Source organism: Balaenoptera physalus, assembly GCF_965194825.1.
Source record: "Balaenoptera physalus genome assembly, chromosome: 13".
Classification (NCBI taxonomy): domain Eukaryota; kingdom Metazoa; phylum Chordata; class Mammalia; order Artiodactyla; family Balaenopteridae; genus Balaenoptera; species Balaenoptera physalus.
The window spans coordinates 54,111,386-54,126,026 of record NC_138892.1 but is presented as its reverse complement, the minus strand read 5'-3'; the positions used below and the strand labels follow the sequence as shown (position 1 = coordinate 54,126,026).

General features: G+C 41.1%; 1 pseudogene across 1 annotated transcript; it reads left to right on the top strand.

Annotated features, from left to right (window-relative positions):
- The first annotated feature begins 3,890 nt into the window (after positions 1-3,890).
- On the top strand, positions 3,891-11,508 carry LOC309641999 (gamma-secretase subunit APH-1B pseudogene; annotated as a pseudogene). Its single transcript has one exon. The product of its transcript is annotated as a gamma-secretase subunit APH-1B pseudogene (transcript).
- The last annotated feature ends 3,133 nt before the right edge of the window (positions 11,509-14,641 follow it).

Sequence of the window (14,641 nt, the reverse complement as noted above, 5' to 3'; positions counted from 1 at the left end):
CAGGACAGTCCGAAAGGCTCTTTGGTTCTCTGACTTCTTGAGAATTTTAAAGTTTTCCTTCTGTAAGCTGCAGTGTTATGTATTCAGTCAGCTCTCTAGTCCCTGTCATCAGACTTCCTACTCGAACATTCTATTGCAATAGTCCTTTAGTCTTTCAACACTGAGTTCTCTCTAGATACTTAATTCTAGGCAACTAGAAGTGGAAATTTTAGGAATGATTTTGCCACTGCATGTTGTGCACCCAAAAATGCACTCTTTACTAGCAATGAGGTTATTACGTCTTTTTTTTTTTAATAAAAAAACACTCTTAAATTTTATTTATTTATTTATTTATTTATTTATGGCTGTGTTGGGTCTTCGTTTCTGTGCGAGGGCTTTCTCCAGTTGCGGTGAGCGAGGGCCACTCTTCATCGCGGTGCGCGGACCTCTCATTATCACAGCCTCTCTTGTTGCGGAGCACAGGCTCTAGACGCGCAGGCTCAGTAATTGTGGCTCGTGGGCCTAGTTGCTCCGCGGCATGTGGGATCTTCCCAGACCAGGGCTCGAACCCGTGTCCCCTGCATTGGCAGGCAGATTCTCAACCACTGCGCCACCAGGGAAGCCCCGGTTATTACGTATTTTAAATTCATTTAGATTGTAGAACAAAGTGCAGATTCTCTTATTTGAGGTTCTATTTTACTGAAACTGCTGCTAATACTAAACGTTCTAAGAGCCAGAGTTTGGTCATTAAAGCAGAAACCACTCTGTATATTTCAAGCATGAAGTGTTTTAAAAGAGGAAATTAAAGACCTACAAACCATCTGAAAGGCTAGGGGATCAGAATCAGAGAAGCCATTTCTGAGAGTCCCATCCCGAAACACTGAAATGGGTGGATCTTAAGAGCTCACTAAGACACCACTGTGAATCCTATATCTGCTGACTCTCTGTGTGAGGGGTTGGCAAACTATGGCCATGGGAAAAATCTGGCCTGCCACCTATTTTTGTACAGTGTGGGAGCTAAGAATAGACTTATGCTTTTAAATCATTGAAAAAAAAACAAAAGCAGAATAATATTTTGTGACATGTGATGATTACATGGAATTTAATTTCAGTGTCCATAAATAAAGTTTATTGGAACATAGCTATACTCACTTGTTTATATATTGTTTATGGCTGCTTTTGCTTTACAGTGACAGAGTTTAGTAGTTGTGAGAGAGAATGTTTGGCCTGCAAAGACTAAGCTATTTACTGTCTAGCCCTTTACAGAAAAAGTTTGTTGATTCTTGGTCTGTGCATCTGACTGAAAGTTCTTCTGCCAAATATAGCTTCTCTTTCTCTTCTGCTTTCCAAGTTTCATGAAAATGTCTCTCATTGGCAAATCCTCATTATCATATGGGGAAAGTAATTTTGAGAAATGTCACTCTTGGGTTCTCTGGATGGCAAAGAAGCAGTAATACTGAGTTGACAACAAACAATTGAGAATAATCACAGTACGGTTGGTAATCCCCAAGGCCACTTTTGGGTTAAATGATTAGCAAGAAGGACTCACAGAACTCAGAAAAGCTGTTATATTCACTTCTATGGGTTATTATAGCAAAGGGATACAGCTGAAAAGCAGCAGAAGTAAAAGGTTCGTAAGGCAGAGTCCAGGAGAGACCAGACATAAGTTTCTAATGTCCTCTCCCAGTAGAGATACACAGACAGTGTTTAATTCTCCCAGCAGTGACACGTCACAACACACATGAAATACCTTCTGCCAGGGAAGCTCAACCAAACCTTGGTGTCCATGGTTTTCATTGGGGGTTGGTCACATTGGCATGGTTGATTGCTCATATGGGTGGCCTTATTTACTCAATCTCCAACCCCTCCAAGGGTCAAGCGATTACTACATGGCACACGGCCCCACCATAAATAAATATGCATGGTCAGTATAAATTATCTGGAGTGGTCCAAGTTCCCAGGAAAACAGAAATACTCTTATTAGGCAGGATGTTGCAAAGTCTTAGAGATTATCTCTCAGGAACGAGACAAGGACCAAAATTTTCTTTGGAATGTGCAAGATTTGGACAACCCAGGCCTGCTGAGATAATCCTTTGTTCCACCCATAGACTCACTGAAATCTGGATCTCTAGGAACCTCAGAGATTATCCAATTAAGCCTCCTTTTTGATAGGTGAAAAAATAGAGGCTTTGGAATCAAATAGATGGGGTTTAAATCCCAATTTCATCGCTTACAAGCTGTGTGGCCTTGGAAAAGTTATCTAACTTCTTAAGGCCCAGTTTTTTCCTCACAGATTCATAGTTTATAGGATTATAATAAGGACCAAGTGGCAAGGAAAATTCTTAAGTCAGACTAGTGGTCAAAACATGGTGGATACAGGCACAAGAGACACGCTCTTTATCGTTCCGATTCAGTCTACAACTAGTAAAACATCCGTAACTCAGCAAAGATTCCTCAGCCAAGGTGTTCCAACACCCCAGGATGCCAGAGAGATCCACACATCTGTACATGTGAGGTTGGGGGATTGGGGCACACAGAAGAAGCAGAACTGGGGGAGCAAGGAGGCAGTGCCTGTGACGCTGGCCCCCGGCCATGGAAGCTGAGCCGCAGCCCCAGGGAACTGGTAGCAGCAGACGAGCAGGCGCCCGTGACTGTGGCCTCCTGGCCACAGTGGCACCCATGGCCGCAAGGAACCTGGCGGCAGTGGCGGCAGGGCCAATGACCCTGGTCCTTCCAGCCACCGTGGTGCCCGAGACTCCAGAATCCCCAGCTGTGACAGCAGCGCCTGCGATCCCGACAACCCCAGATGCAGAGAAGGCACCCCTAACCCTTGTTCCCTCCCCACCTCCCTCCCCCGGCCACAGTGGCCATGCCCACAGCCCAGGTGACCTTGGGCATGGTGGAAGTGCCTGCCATCCTGGTGCCGTCAGAGGCAACGTCAGTGGCAGCAACAACACTGGCAGGAGCAAGGCACCAGCGATCCCGGGAGCATAAGCGCTGGCAACACCCCTGGCAGAGGCGCTGGAGAGCAGAAGGTGCCGATTCTCAAATAAAGCCGGAGGCAACTCAGGGAAGAGAAACCGAAAGCTTGTGCTGTAGTACCACCAACTGAAAAAAAGAGAAAGTCCTCTAATTATGAACCTGGTAATTTTTATTTTTATTTTTTTTACTAAATTTATTTATTTATTTATTTTTGGCTGTGTTGGGTCTTCGTTTACTGTGCGAGGGCTTTCTCTAGTTGCGGCGAGCGGGGGCCACTCTTCATCGCAGTGCGCGGGCCTCTCACTGTCGCGGCCTCTCCTGTTGCGGAGCACAGGCTCCAGACGCGCAGGCTCAGTAGTTGTGGCTCACGGGCCTAGTTGCTCCGCGGCATGTGGGATCTTCCCGGATCAGGGCTCGAACCCGTGTCCCCTGCATTGGCAGGCAGATTCTCAACCACTGCGCCACCAGGGAGGCCCGTAACCTGGTAATTTTTAGAATCAAAGTAAACAAAGCTTCACCTAACAAGAAAGATGTGCACTACTTCAAATGTGTTGTCAGAGAAACAACTTACCAGGCACCATGAAAACCCATAGTAACACAGTATGACAAAAAGAAAACGACAGTTCTCCTGAAACCAAACTTAAAGTCATGATGAAGTATTGTGATCTAACTGATAGAGAATTCGAAATAGCTGTTGTGAAGAAACTCAACAAGATAAAAGAAAACTCAGAAAGGCAGTTCAGGGAGTTCAGGAGTAAAATTAATGAACAGAAGGAATATGTTACCGAGGAGGTAAATGCTAAAAACCCCAGAAGTTCTGGAGCTAAAGAACTCAATAAATGAGATGAAGAATGCATTGGAAATAGAGCAGATGATATGGAAGAGAGAATTCACCCGCTTTAAGAAAAAATCTAGCAACAGAACCCGCCTCTGCCCCTCCACTCTGCCCTGCGCCTTTGCCCGCAGGCTCAGCTCTGTCAGTGCTCAGTGCCCCTGCGTTCCCCCCAGGCCCCCGGGTGATGGCCTTGACAGTGGCCGTGTTCTTGGGCTGCGCCTTCATGGCCTTCGGTCCTGTGCTAGCCCCCTACATCTTCACCGTCACCGCTGGGCCCTTGCACATCTTCTTCCTCATCATCAGAGCTTCTGGTTGGTGTCTCTGCTGCTTTCCTCCCTTGTTTGGTCCATGGCAGCAATCACTGCTGACAACAAAGATGAACCAATACAGAAATATCTGCTGATCTTTGGCATGTTAGTCTCAGTCCTTATCCAAGAAATGTTCCAGTTTGCATATTACAAACTTTTAAAAAATGTCAGTGAGGGTTTGAAGAGCATAAACCCAGATGACATAGCACCCTCTATGCGATTGCTGGCTTATGTTTCTGGCTTGGGCTTTGGAATCATGAGGGGAGCATTTTCCTTTGTAAATACGCTGTCTGACTCCTTGGGGCCGGGCACAGTGGGCATTCATGGAAACCCTCCCCAGTTCTTCCTAAATTCAGCTTTCATGACGTTGGTGATCATATTGCTGCATGGGTTCTGGGGCATTCGTGTTTTTTGATGGCTGTGAGAAGAAAAAGTGGTATGCCCTTCTGTAGTTCTTCCCACCCATCTGCTGGTGTCAGCCCTGACCTTCATAAATCCTCGTTGTGGATTAAATCTGGTGTCAGCATACATCATCCTGGTGCTCAGGGGCATCTGGGCATCCTTTGCTTCTGGAGGCAGCTGCCAAAGCCTGAAACTCTGCCTGCTCTGCCAAGACAAGGGCTCCCTCCTCTTCAACCCGCGCTCCAGATAACCTGTGAGAACCAGCACTTACCAAACACTAAGCTGCCTCTTGAGAGAAGCACAGCTGTGCCTTTTTCTAAAAATCCCTTTTCCTGGTGGGGGTTAGAAAAAACAAAATTATCTGGATACAATATGGCTTTCATGCAACAGCTTTCTGAAAGGGATACATCAGTGGTGTACAGACTGACTGCATGTTAGAATCACCTGGGGAAACATAAAGAATACTGATTTCTGGGCTCCACCCTCCAGATTTAATTCATCTGGGCATTTGGTAATTTTTAAAGCTTCCTAGATGACTTCGATGTGCAGCCAGGTTGAGAGCCATCGATGTCCAAATAGGAACTTCCTGATAACACTGTAACTGAATAAGAATCAGATGTTTAGCTATCTCCTAACTCAACTTGTGCTTAGCAAGCAAGCATCTGAATGTCAAATCCTGGTTAGCCTTTGTCTTTTGAAGTTCTGAAGTGACAAAAGGCTAAAGGGCTATCATCTCTGTGAACTGTTTTCCCATGCTTCACTTGTACCCTGTTTTGTGAGAACATGGTGGGCTGTGCTTCTAACTACAGTAACAAATTGTACTGACTTACTAATGATCATCTAGTCTAAGTGTTGCCCTTCCTAATGGGAGTCAGGAAGCACAAGGAAACACAAGGAAAAAGAGAAACACAGAAAAAAGAAACACAGAAACACAAGGAAAAAGAGACAATGGACATATAGAGCAAGCAGTAAACAAAAGGTAAAATGGAAGTATTAAGTCCTCATTTATTACTAATCATCCTAAATGTAAATGGATTGAATCCACTGATCAAAAGACACAGAGTGGCTGTGGGTGGAGTAATAAGCAAGACCCAACTATATAATGCCTCCAGGAGACTCATCTCAGCTCTAAAGACAAATATAGGCTCAAAGTGATAGGATGGAAGATGATACTTTGAGCAAATGGTAAGCCAAAAGAAAGTGGGTGTAGCTATACTCATATCAGATAAAATAGACTTCAAGCCAAAAAAGCCAAACCAAAACAAACAAACCAAGAGACAAAGAATGACATTTTGTAATGATAAAGGGAACAACCATCAAGAAGGTGTAATATTTATTAATATATATATGCATTTAACATAGGAGCACCAAAATATATAAAACAATTATTAACAGACCTAAAGGGAGACGTTGACAGCAACACAATAATAGTAGGAGATTTTAACAGCACGCTTACATTAATGGATATGCCATCCAGACAGAAAGTCAACCGGGAAACACTGACCTTAAATGAAACATTAGACCTGATAGACTTAACAGATATATATAAAACATTCCACCCAAATGCAGCAGTATACATTCTTCTCAAGTGCATATGGAATATTCTCAAGGATAGACCATATGTTGGGACACAAAAGAGTCTCAATAAATTTAAGAAGACTGAAATTATATCAAGCACTTTTTTTCTGACAAAAACGGTATAAAACTAGACATCAACTACAAGAAGAAAGCTAGAAAAATCACAAATAGATGGAGGCTAAACAACATGCTACTGAACAACTACTGAGTCAATGAAGAAGTCAAGGAGAAAAAAAACCAAACAAACCTGAAGACAAGTGAAAATGAAAAAAATGACATACCAAAATCTATGGGATGCAGCAAAAGTGGTACTAAGAGGGAAGTTTATAGCAATACAAGCTTACCTAAAGAAACAAGAAAATTTTCAAATAAACAATCTAACCCTACACCTAAAGGAACTAGAAAAAGAACAAACTAAGCACAAAGTCAGTAGAAGGAAAGAAATAATAAAGATCAGAGTGGAAATAAATGAAGTGGAGACTAAAAAGACAATAGAAAAGATCAATGAAACTAAGAGCTGATTCTTTGAAAAAATAAAATTGACAAAACTTTAGCTAGACTCACTGAGAAAAAAAGAGAGAAGACTAAAATAAAATCAGAAACAAAAGAGAAGTTACAATGAATAGCACAGAGATACAAAGGACTGTGAGACTCCTGTGAAGAGCTATGCACCAACAAATTGGAAAACCTAGGGAAAAAATGGATAAATTCTTAGACTCATACGACCTTCTGAGACTGAATGAAGCAATAGAAAATCTGAATTGACAGATCACTATTAAGGAGATTGAAGCAATAATTTAAAACTTCCCAAAAAACTAAAGTCCTGAATAGATGGCTTCATTTTGTTTCTACTAAACATTTAAAGAAGATTTAATACCTGTTCTTCTCAAACTCTTCCAAAAAGTTGAAGAGGAGGGAATGCTGCCTACCTCATTTTATGAGGCTAATATTACCCTGAGACCAAAACCAGACAAGGACAACACAAGAAAATTGCAGGCAATATCTCCGAGGAACACAGATACAAAAATCCTCAACAAAATATTTGCAAACCAAATACAGCTATACATTAAAAGGATGATACATCAGGATCAAGTGGGATTTATTCCAGAAATGTAAGGATGGTTCAACATCTGCAAATCAATCAAGGTGATACACCATTTTAACAAAATGAAGGATAAAAATCATATGATCATCTTAATAGATGCATAAAAAACATTTGACAAGGTTCAACCTCCATTTATAATAAAAACTCTCATTAAATTGGGTATAGAAAGGTTGTACCTCAACATAATGAAGACCATATGTGACAAATCCACAGTTAACATCATACTCAATGGTGAAAAACTGAAAACTATCACTCGAAGATCAGGAACAAGACAAAATTGCCCACTCTCGCCACTCTTACTCAGCATAGTACTGCAAGTCCTAGCCAGAACAATTAGGCAAGAAAAAGAAATAAAATGCATCCATATTTGAAAGGACGAATTAAAACCATCACTATTTGTGGATGACATGATTTTATATATAGAAAATCCTAAAGACTCCACCAAAAAAACTGTTGAAATGATAAAAGAATACAGTAAAGTTGAGAGAAAATCAATATATAAAAACCTGTTGTGTTTCTATACACTAACAATCAACTAGCAGAAAGAGAAACTAAGAGAACAATTCATTTGCTTTTGCAACAAAGAAAATAAAATACCTAGGAATAAATTTAACCAAGGAGCTGAAAGACCTGTACACTGAAAACTATAAGACATTGATGAAAGAAACTGAAGAAGACACACAAAAAAAGGAAAGATATTTCATGCTCATGGATTGCAAGAATGAACACTGTTAAAATGTCCATATAACATAAAGCAGTCCATAGATTCAACACCATTCCTATCAAAATCTCAGAGACATTTTTTCACAGAAATAGAACAAAAATCTTAAAGTTTATATAGAACCACAGAGGACTCTGAATAGCCAAAGCAATCTTGAGAAGAAAGAACAAAGCTGGAGGTATCACACTCCCTGATTTCAAATTATTCTACAAAGCTATAGTAATCAAAACAGCATGGAATTGGCAGAAGTGGACACACATATCCAATGGAACAGAATTGAAAGCCCAGAAATTAATCCACACATATATGGACAATTAATTTATGAGAAAGGAGTAAAAAATATACAATGGAGAAAGGACAGTCTCTTCTCTAAATGATGTTGGGAAAACTGGACTGTCACAAGCAAAAGAATGAAATTAGACCACTATCTTATGTCATACACAAAAATTAACTCAAAATGAATTAAAGACTTAAATATAAGGCCTAAAACCATAAAACTCCTAGAGGAAAACATAGGCAGTATGCTCTTTGACATCGGTTTTAGCAACTTCTTTCTGGTTCTGTCACCTCAGGCAAGGCAAACAAAAGCAAAAATAAACAAATGGGACTACATCAAAATAAAGTTTCTGCACACCAAAGGGAACCATAAACAAAATGAAAGACAACCTATCTTATATCCAATAAGGGGTGAATATCTGAAATAAAGAACTCATACAACTCAACAACATAATAAACAGCTGATTAAAAATTGGGCAGAGGATCTGTATAGACATTTTTCCAAGGTAGGCATACAAGCGGCCAACGGGCATGTGAGAATATGCTCAACATCACGAATTATTAAGGAAATGCAAATCAAAACCACAGTGAGATATCATGTCAGACCTGTTACAATGACTATTATCAAAAAGACAAGAAATAGCGAGTGTTGGAACAGATGTAGAGAAAAGGGAGCCCTTGTGCACTGGTGGTGGGAATGTAAATTGGTGCAGCTACTATGGAAAGCGGTATGGAGGTTCTTCAAAAAATTAAAAATAGAACTGCCATTTCACTTCTGGGTATTTATCTGAAGAATATGAAAACACTAATTAAAAAAGTTACATGCACCCTATGTTCATTGTGGCATTGTTTATAAAAGCCAAGATGTGGAACCTAGCTGTTCATCAACAAGTGAATAGGTAAAGAAGATGTAATATACATACATACATACATATACACCTGTATACGATGGAATACTACTTGGCCATAAAAAGGAAGGAAATCCTGCCATTTTCAACAACAGGGATAGCTCTTGTTGGAGGGTATTATACTAAGTGAAATAAGTCAGACAGGGAAAGACAAATACTATATAATTTCACTCAGATATGGAATATTTAAAAAACCCAAAGTAAACAAATGAAGCAAAACAAAAACAAGTACATAGATACAGAGGACGTATTGATGGTTACTAGAAGGGAAGGGAGAGGGAGAGGGCAAAATGGGTAAAGGGGGTTAGTTGTATGGTGATGGAATGGTAACTAAACTTTTGGTGGTGTGCACACTGTAGTATATACAAAAGTCGAATTATAATGTTGTACACATGAAATTTACATAATTTTATCAACCAGTGTTACCTCAATTAAAAAACATGGTAGGTATAAAAACAATAATTAATTTTCATTTATTCAGTAAGCTCATTGAAAGCCTGTTATTGTACCGATGTAAGTGGAAGAAAAAGTTGCTACTGTATTAAAAATAAGGACTTTGATACACTAACACCATGGGTAAAATTTATATCAGAAGAGAAGTCACTTTGTTTTGGAAAATGTCCTGATGGCCTCTTTGAGAGTGGAGAGGAAGGCTCTTAGTCTGCAAAGAAATGGATGAATTAATTGCTTTGAAAAATTAGGGAGTGAAAAGGCAGTGTGATGGGAGAGAGGAAGGGAAGAGGGCTGGAAATAGGGTAAAAATGAGAAGTTGAAAATATTCATTAGGAAGCTGGTTGGTGCCAGATTGTTAAAAGTCTTCAGTTCCCCATAAATGAAGCCCAAGGTTGCAGAGCTAGTTAATGGTAGAGTTGGGACCAAAGATCTTTCTAGAAAACCACACTGCCTCTCAAAGAACCAAAGTTTTCATTCCAGCCACTTTCAATATGAAGTAGTGCTTCATGCTTGGCTGCTTTTGGTATTTTGTTATAAGCAACTGAAATTTCTTGAGCTTACTGCTATTCCTTTGAATTCATAAATGTACATGGTCTCATCCAGCTGACATTTTTATATAGTAACAAGGAAATGTAAAACTTTTTTAGTTTTAGGAAACTAGGAAAGCCTGCATTTTGCAAGTGTTGATATCTAACATGTTAGATATCAGTTCAGTTGAACTTCGCTTTAGTCACATATCTAGAAAGATAATCCAAGCCAAAAAACACATGCAATAAAGAAATGGAGAAGTTTCGAAAGCATTTTCTTTTTGTCATTGTCGGTTTGTGACAGTGAGCAATTCTGGCTCCTGCTGGATGTGTCTGGAGTTTCTGATAGGGCCAGGCTTTCAAGGCTTATGTACTAGAAGTAAATCCTTATGTCGGTCCCCAAAGTAACCTGTAGAGCAAGCCTAGCAGTAACAGTTATTTCCCTTATTTCTAACTTTGAGGGAGTTTGGCTTGGGATGACCAAGAAAGAGCTGCAGGCTGTCCTTATATCAAGGGGAAGCGCCCTTTCTGAATGATGTGTGCTCACCAGCAGTTGGGTTCAGACTTGTTAGGTATGACCAGAAAATTAGTTGGCTCCATTTTTTTGTTTTGAGAGACCAAAGAATCTCCTGGGAGCGAGTTCCCCTCTTGGTACCTCCAGCGTGACCTAGAAAGACGGAAGTGAGGGTAATTCTGAGAACTTTGTGTTGTTTCCTTGGCTCCGTCCTGAGCCCAATCCTTATGGACTAAGGGGGGATGCAGTGGGGGCGGAGTGGTAAGGATGGTGTGTCATCAGTGCAATCTGAAAGAGCCTTAGACCTTAGGGTGCCAGGACCAATGTCTTTGGCACCTAAGGGGCTCCACTGTGACACTGCTGGGTGACAGTGCTGGGAAGCTTCGGCAGTGGTGTCTGGTGGGATACTACAGTACTTGGAGGGCATTATGAGGTGAGGGTGGTAAGTTATCAGAGAGCTGGCGCAGAGTGAAGAAACAGGGCAATTTCAGAACAGCTAAATGGACAGTATACTTCATTCGTTTGTAGTAGGTAGAATTCAGGGTTGGAGTCCCACATGGGGAGGCAGGAAAGAGAGCAAGTAAAAAAGAAATTATTTGAGAGCCAAGCACTTTAGGTGGATTGTATCATTTAATCCTCACAACAACCTTATGAACTGCATACTAATTTGTCCCCATTTTCTGGATAAGACTTTCAAGGAAGATACAATTTAAGTAAATTGTCCGAGGTCAGTTGGCCAGCAAGTGAAGGATACAGGTTTAAAACTCAAGTAATCTGATTCCAGAGCCCTCATTTTCGGTCATTTTCTCATGTGTGCCCTCATATTAGTGAGCGCTGGAAAAACTAAGGTTAAATACTCCTTAGGTGCAGTTGGCTTGCTCTGACACCATTTATAGCGTTGGAAATCCCCAGTTTCACGTTGGAGCCTAAGCCTGGATCAGGATTATTCCCAGCAATGTTTTAACAGAAACTACCATCAAGGGTATTATAATTATCCTGTGGCCAGTTTTTAAAGACACTTTCTTCAGGGAATAAGCATTACACTGAGGCATGCGTTATCACAGCAACAAAAAACATGTTTAGCATCTGTCATTTTTTTTTTTTTGACTGTGAAAGTTTTAGAACACTAAGCAAAACTTTCCTATCCTCAGGTTTTTCTAGGTGATAGGGTATCTGTGGATTAGGGAATAGGCAGAGAATTGACTGCCCTCTTGAATTAATAAAATGAGATGGGGCAGAGAATGAAGTGGTTGTCTTAATTTTGTAAGGTGGCGCCACCTACCTAAAGAAGACTGAAGTAAAATTATACTCAGTAGTATCCTGGGATAAACCATAATGGAAAAGAATATGAAAAAGAATGTATATATATGTATAACTGAGTCACTTTGCTGTACAGCAGTAATTAACACAACATTGTAATTCAACTATACTTCAATAAAAAGTAAATTTAAAAAAGTATACCCAATAAAAATTAATTTATACATTATCTTTTTTTCTGAAGAATTTAAAATGGTTTCATAATAAGATTTCTTATCATCACATAGTCTTTTGAAATGTAGCTATCTATTCATTTACTGTTTTAGTCAGTAAACATTTTTGAATGCCCATGTCATGTCAAGAGTCACCATGCTAGATGCTGTTGACATAAAAATGAAAATATGCCATCCCTGATTACTGGTCTGTAGAACTGCCATCTAGCGGAAGAAGGAGGTGAAAAAGCAGATACTTTTGCAAGGCACGATGTAGATAAATATGTTAAGAATAAGGGAACTGATTTGCACAAGGCATTATTGAATTATTTAAACTCATCTCGAGGGATGGGGACATGAGTGTGTAAGGAGTGAGAGGGTGGTTCTAGAGGATGGAACTCCTTTTCTGGGTGCTGCATGATAAACTAAGTTAGCCACGCAGAGGAGTGGCACGGCCGTGGGAGGAGCAGTCCATCCACGCCTGACCCACGGAGGCAGCTTGAGCGAGGGGGAGGTGGGAAGCGTTTCAGTGGTGCTCGGTGTGGGTGAGCAGTGACAAGCTGCTGGATCTTAGGCTGGAGGGATAAGCCAAGAATGGCAGCCAGGGGCCAGCTCACTGGAGGCCTTGAATGCCATGCTAGACTCTGCAGAATGGAGCCAATGGGAGATAACAGTTTCACTTCTTTGGGGACGTGTGGAGAGTTTTTCACAAACTTAAGTTTTTTCAGTGGAAGAGACTGACAGTTTTTCTGAGACCACATTGTGTGCACACGCGTGTGTACGTATGTGCATAGTTTTAAATTATCTTTTCCTTTATGGAAGGATTTTGATAGAAGTTTTTTTTTTTTTTTAATTGTCCTTCCTTAGCGAAATGTAAATTTGGCATCTTTATGTAAGTTTCTAATTAAATATAAATTATCCTGTAAATTGAAGAGTCTGAGGACTACTTCTGCCCACAAGGGAGACGATGAAGGGATTTAGCCATGGAATGCCATAGCTGGATTGACATTTTAAGCGACTTCTTCAGCTGTGTGGAGAGTGAATTTGAGGGAGGCAAGACCAGAGGCAGGAAGACCATTTATGAGGCTAATGCTCTGAGTGAAAGATAATAAAGACCTGACCTAGGGCTGGGACACCAGAGACGACTGGGAGTAGGAAACATTTAAAAATGTATTTATAAGATAAAATCAGCAGGACTCGGTGATTGGATACAGGAATGAGGGAGAGGACTGAATATCACCATTCCATTCTGTACTGCATCACTGTGGTAGAGTGAGTTTCCTCATGTTCATCAGTGGCTGCTCAGGCAAATCTAGTTTTTGGCTCCCATTTATCTCCGTCCAGGACAACTGGCAGAAAGACGGAGGAAGAGAGCAAAGTTACCTTCGTGTAAGACCAGTTGCTTTCCAGCTCGAACCACTTTGGGAAATAACCTCCACATGTGTGAGCTTTAAGTTGAGTGTGAATAGAAGTTCTTTGTGAGAGGGGCCTGGTGCAGAACAAGGGGGTACCGGGTGGCTGTTGAATGGACAGGCAAACAGGAAGGACATCATGAAAGCCCAGCAACGATCCAGGACACATTTGTCCTGTGATTCACATGTGCGATGCTTGCCCTGCTTCTTTATACAATCCATGCAAATGTTAATGTCTTCTCCGTTTACCTCATTGTACTAATCGTGGTTTCTATTTTCTGTATTTTATGATGCTAAGCCTGGAGAGACCGCCCCTCCCAGGGCTAGCTAATTCCTGTAGATAAACAACTTGCCTGTGAGACTTACACGCGCAAGCCAACCACTTCAAAGGCCTTCTCACCAGCCACCTCCTTTATTTGACTCTCACACACTGAGCCAGTATTTCCCCTGCCCTAACCGCCACTAGAGACCACCCCATAGCCCAGAGCCCACTGAAATTATTAAACCATCCAAACCTGAGCTTGCTCAGCTTGCCTACCCTGCCTTGCCCATCCCTTCCTTCCTGTAGAAACTACAGTAGTGGGCCATGCTTTCCCTTCACTCCTTCTGCCTCCTGACTGACCCTGGCATTAACCCACGTGCCCTGTGTAGCATTGCGCATCCGCTCCTCTTGGGAAGTGTAAGTCACTTACACTTGCCTCCTCTCTAAAGGAAATTGTCTCTGTGTCTGTTACCTTACATTCTGTGATTGAAACAGATCCTGGGTACATTTTAACACACTCACATCTTCTTCTATACCCTCCAGCCCAGCTCCTACAAGAAACTGAAATCATCAGTCAGCTCTAGTCAGGAGTCAGAGCTCAGGCAGGTCTTGGTTGCGAGGGCAACCATAAACCTTTGGTTTCCTTAGAGAAAGCTGGGTCTAACCAAGTATCTGATTGGAACAACTTGGAAAATCACACTGCTTTTACTACTGAAGCACAAACCACACCCTAAAGGTGAGTTGAGTGCCCTCTGGAAACAGAAGTTTTCCTCTGTGTAAACATGGTGAATTAGTCTGGGAGCTAGAATTCAAGTTGCAGATCTTTTGACCCAACCATGCATTATGCTCAGCAGAAAGTAATATTGCAAGTTAAAATACGGAGACCCTCTGATTGGGAGCTGGCGAAAGA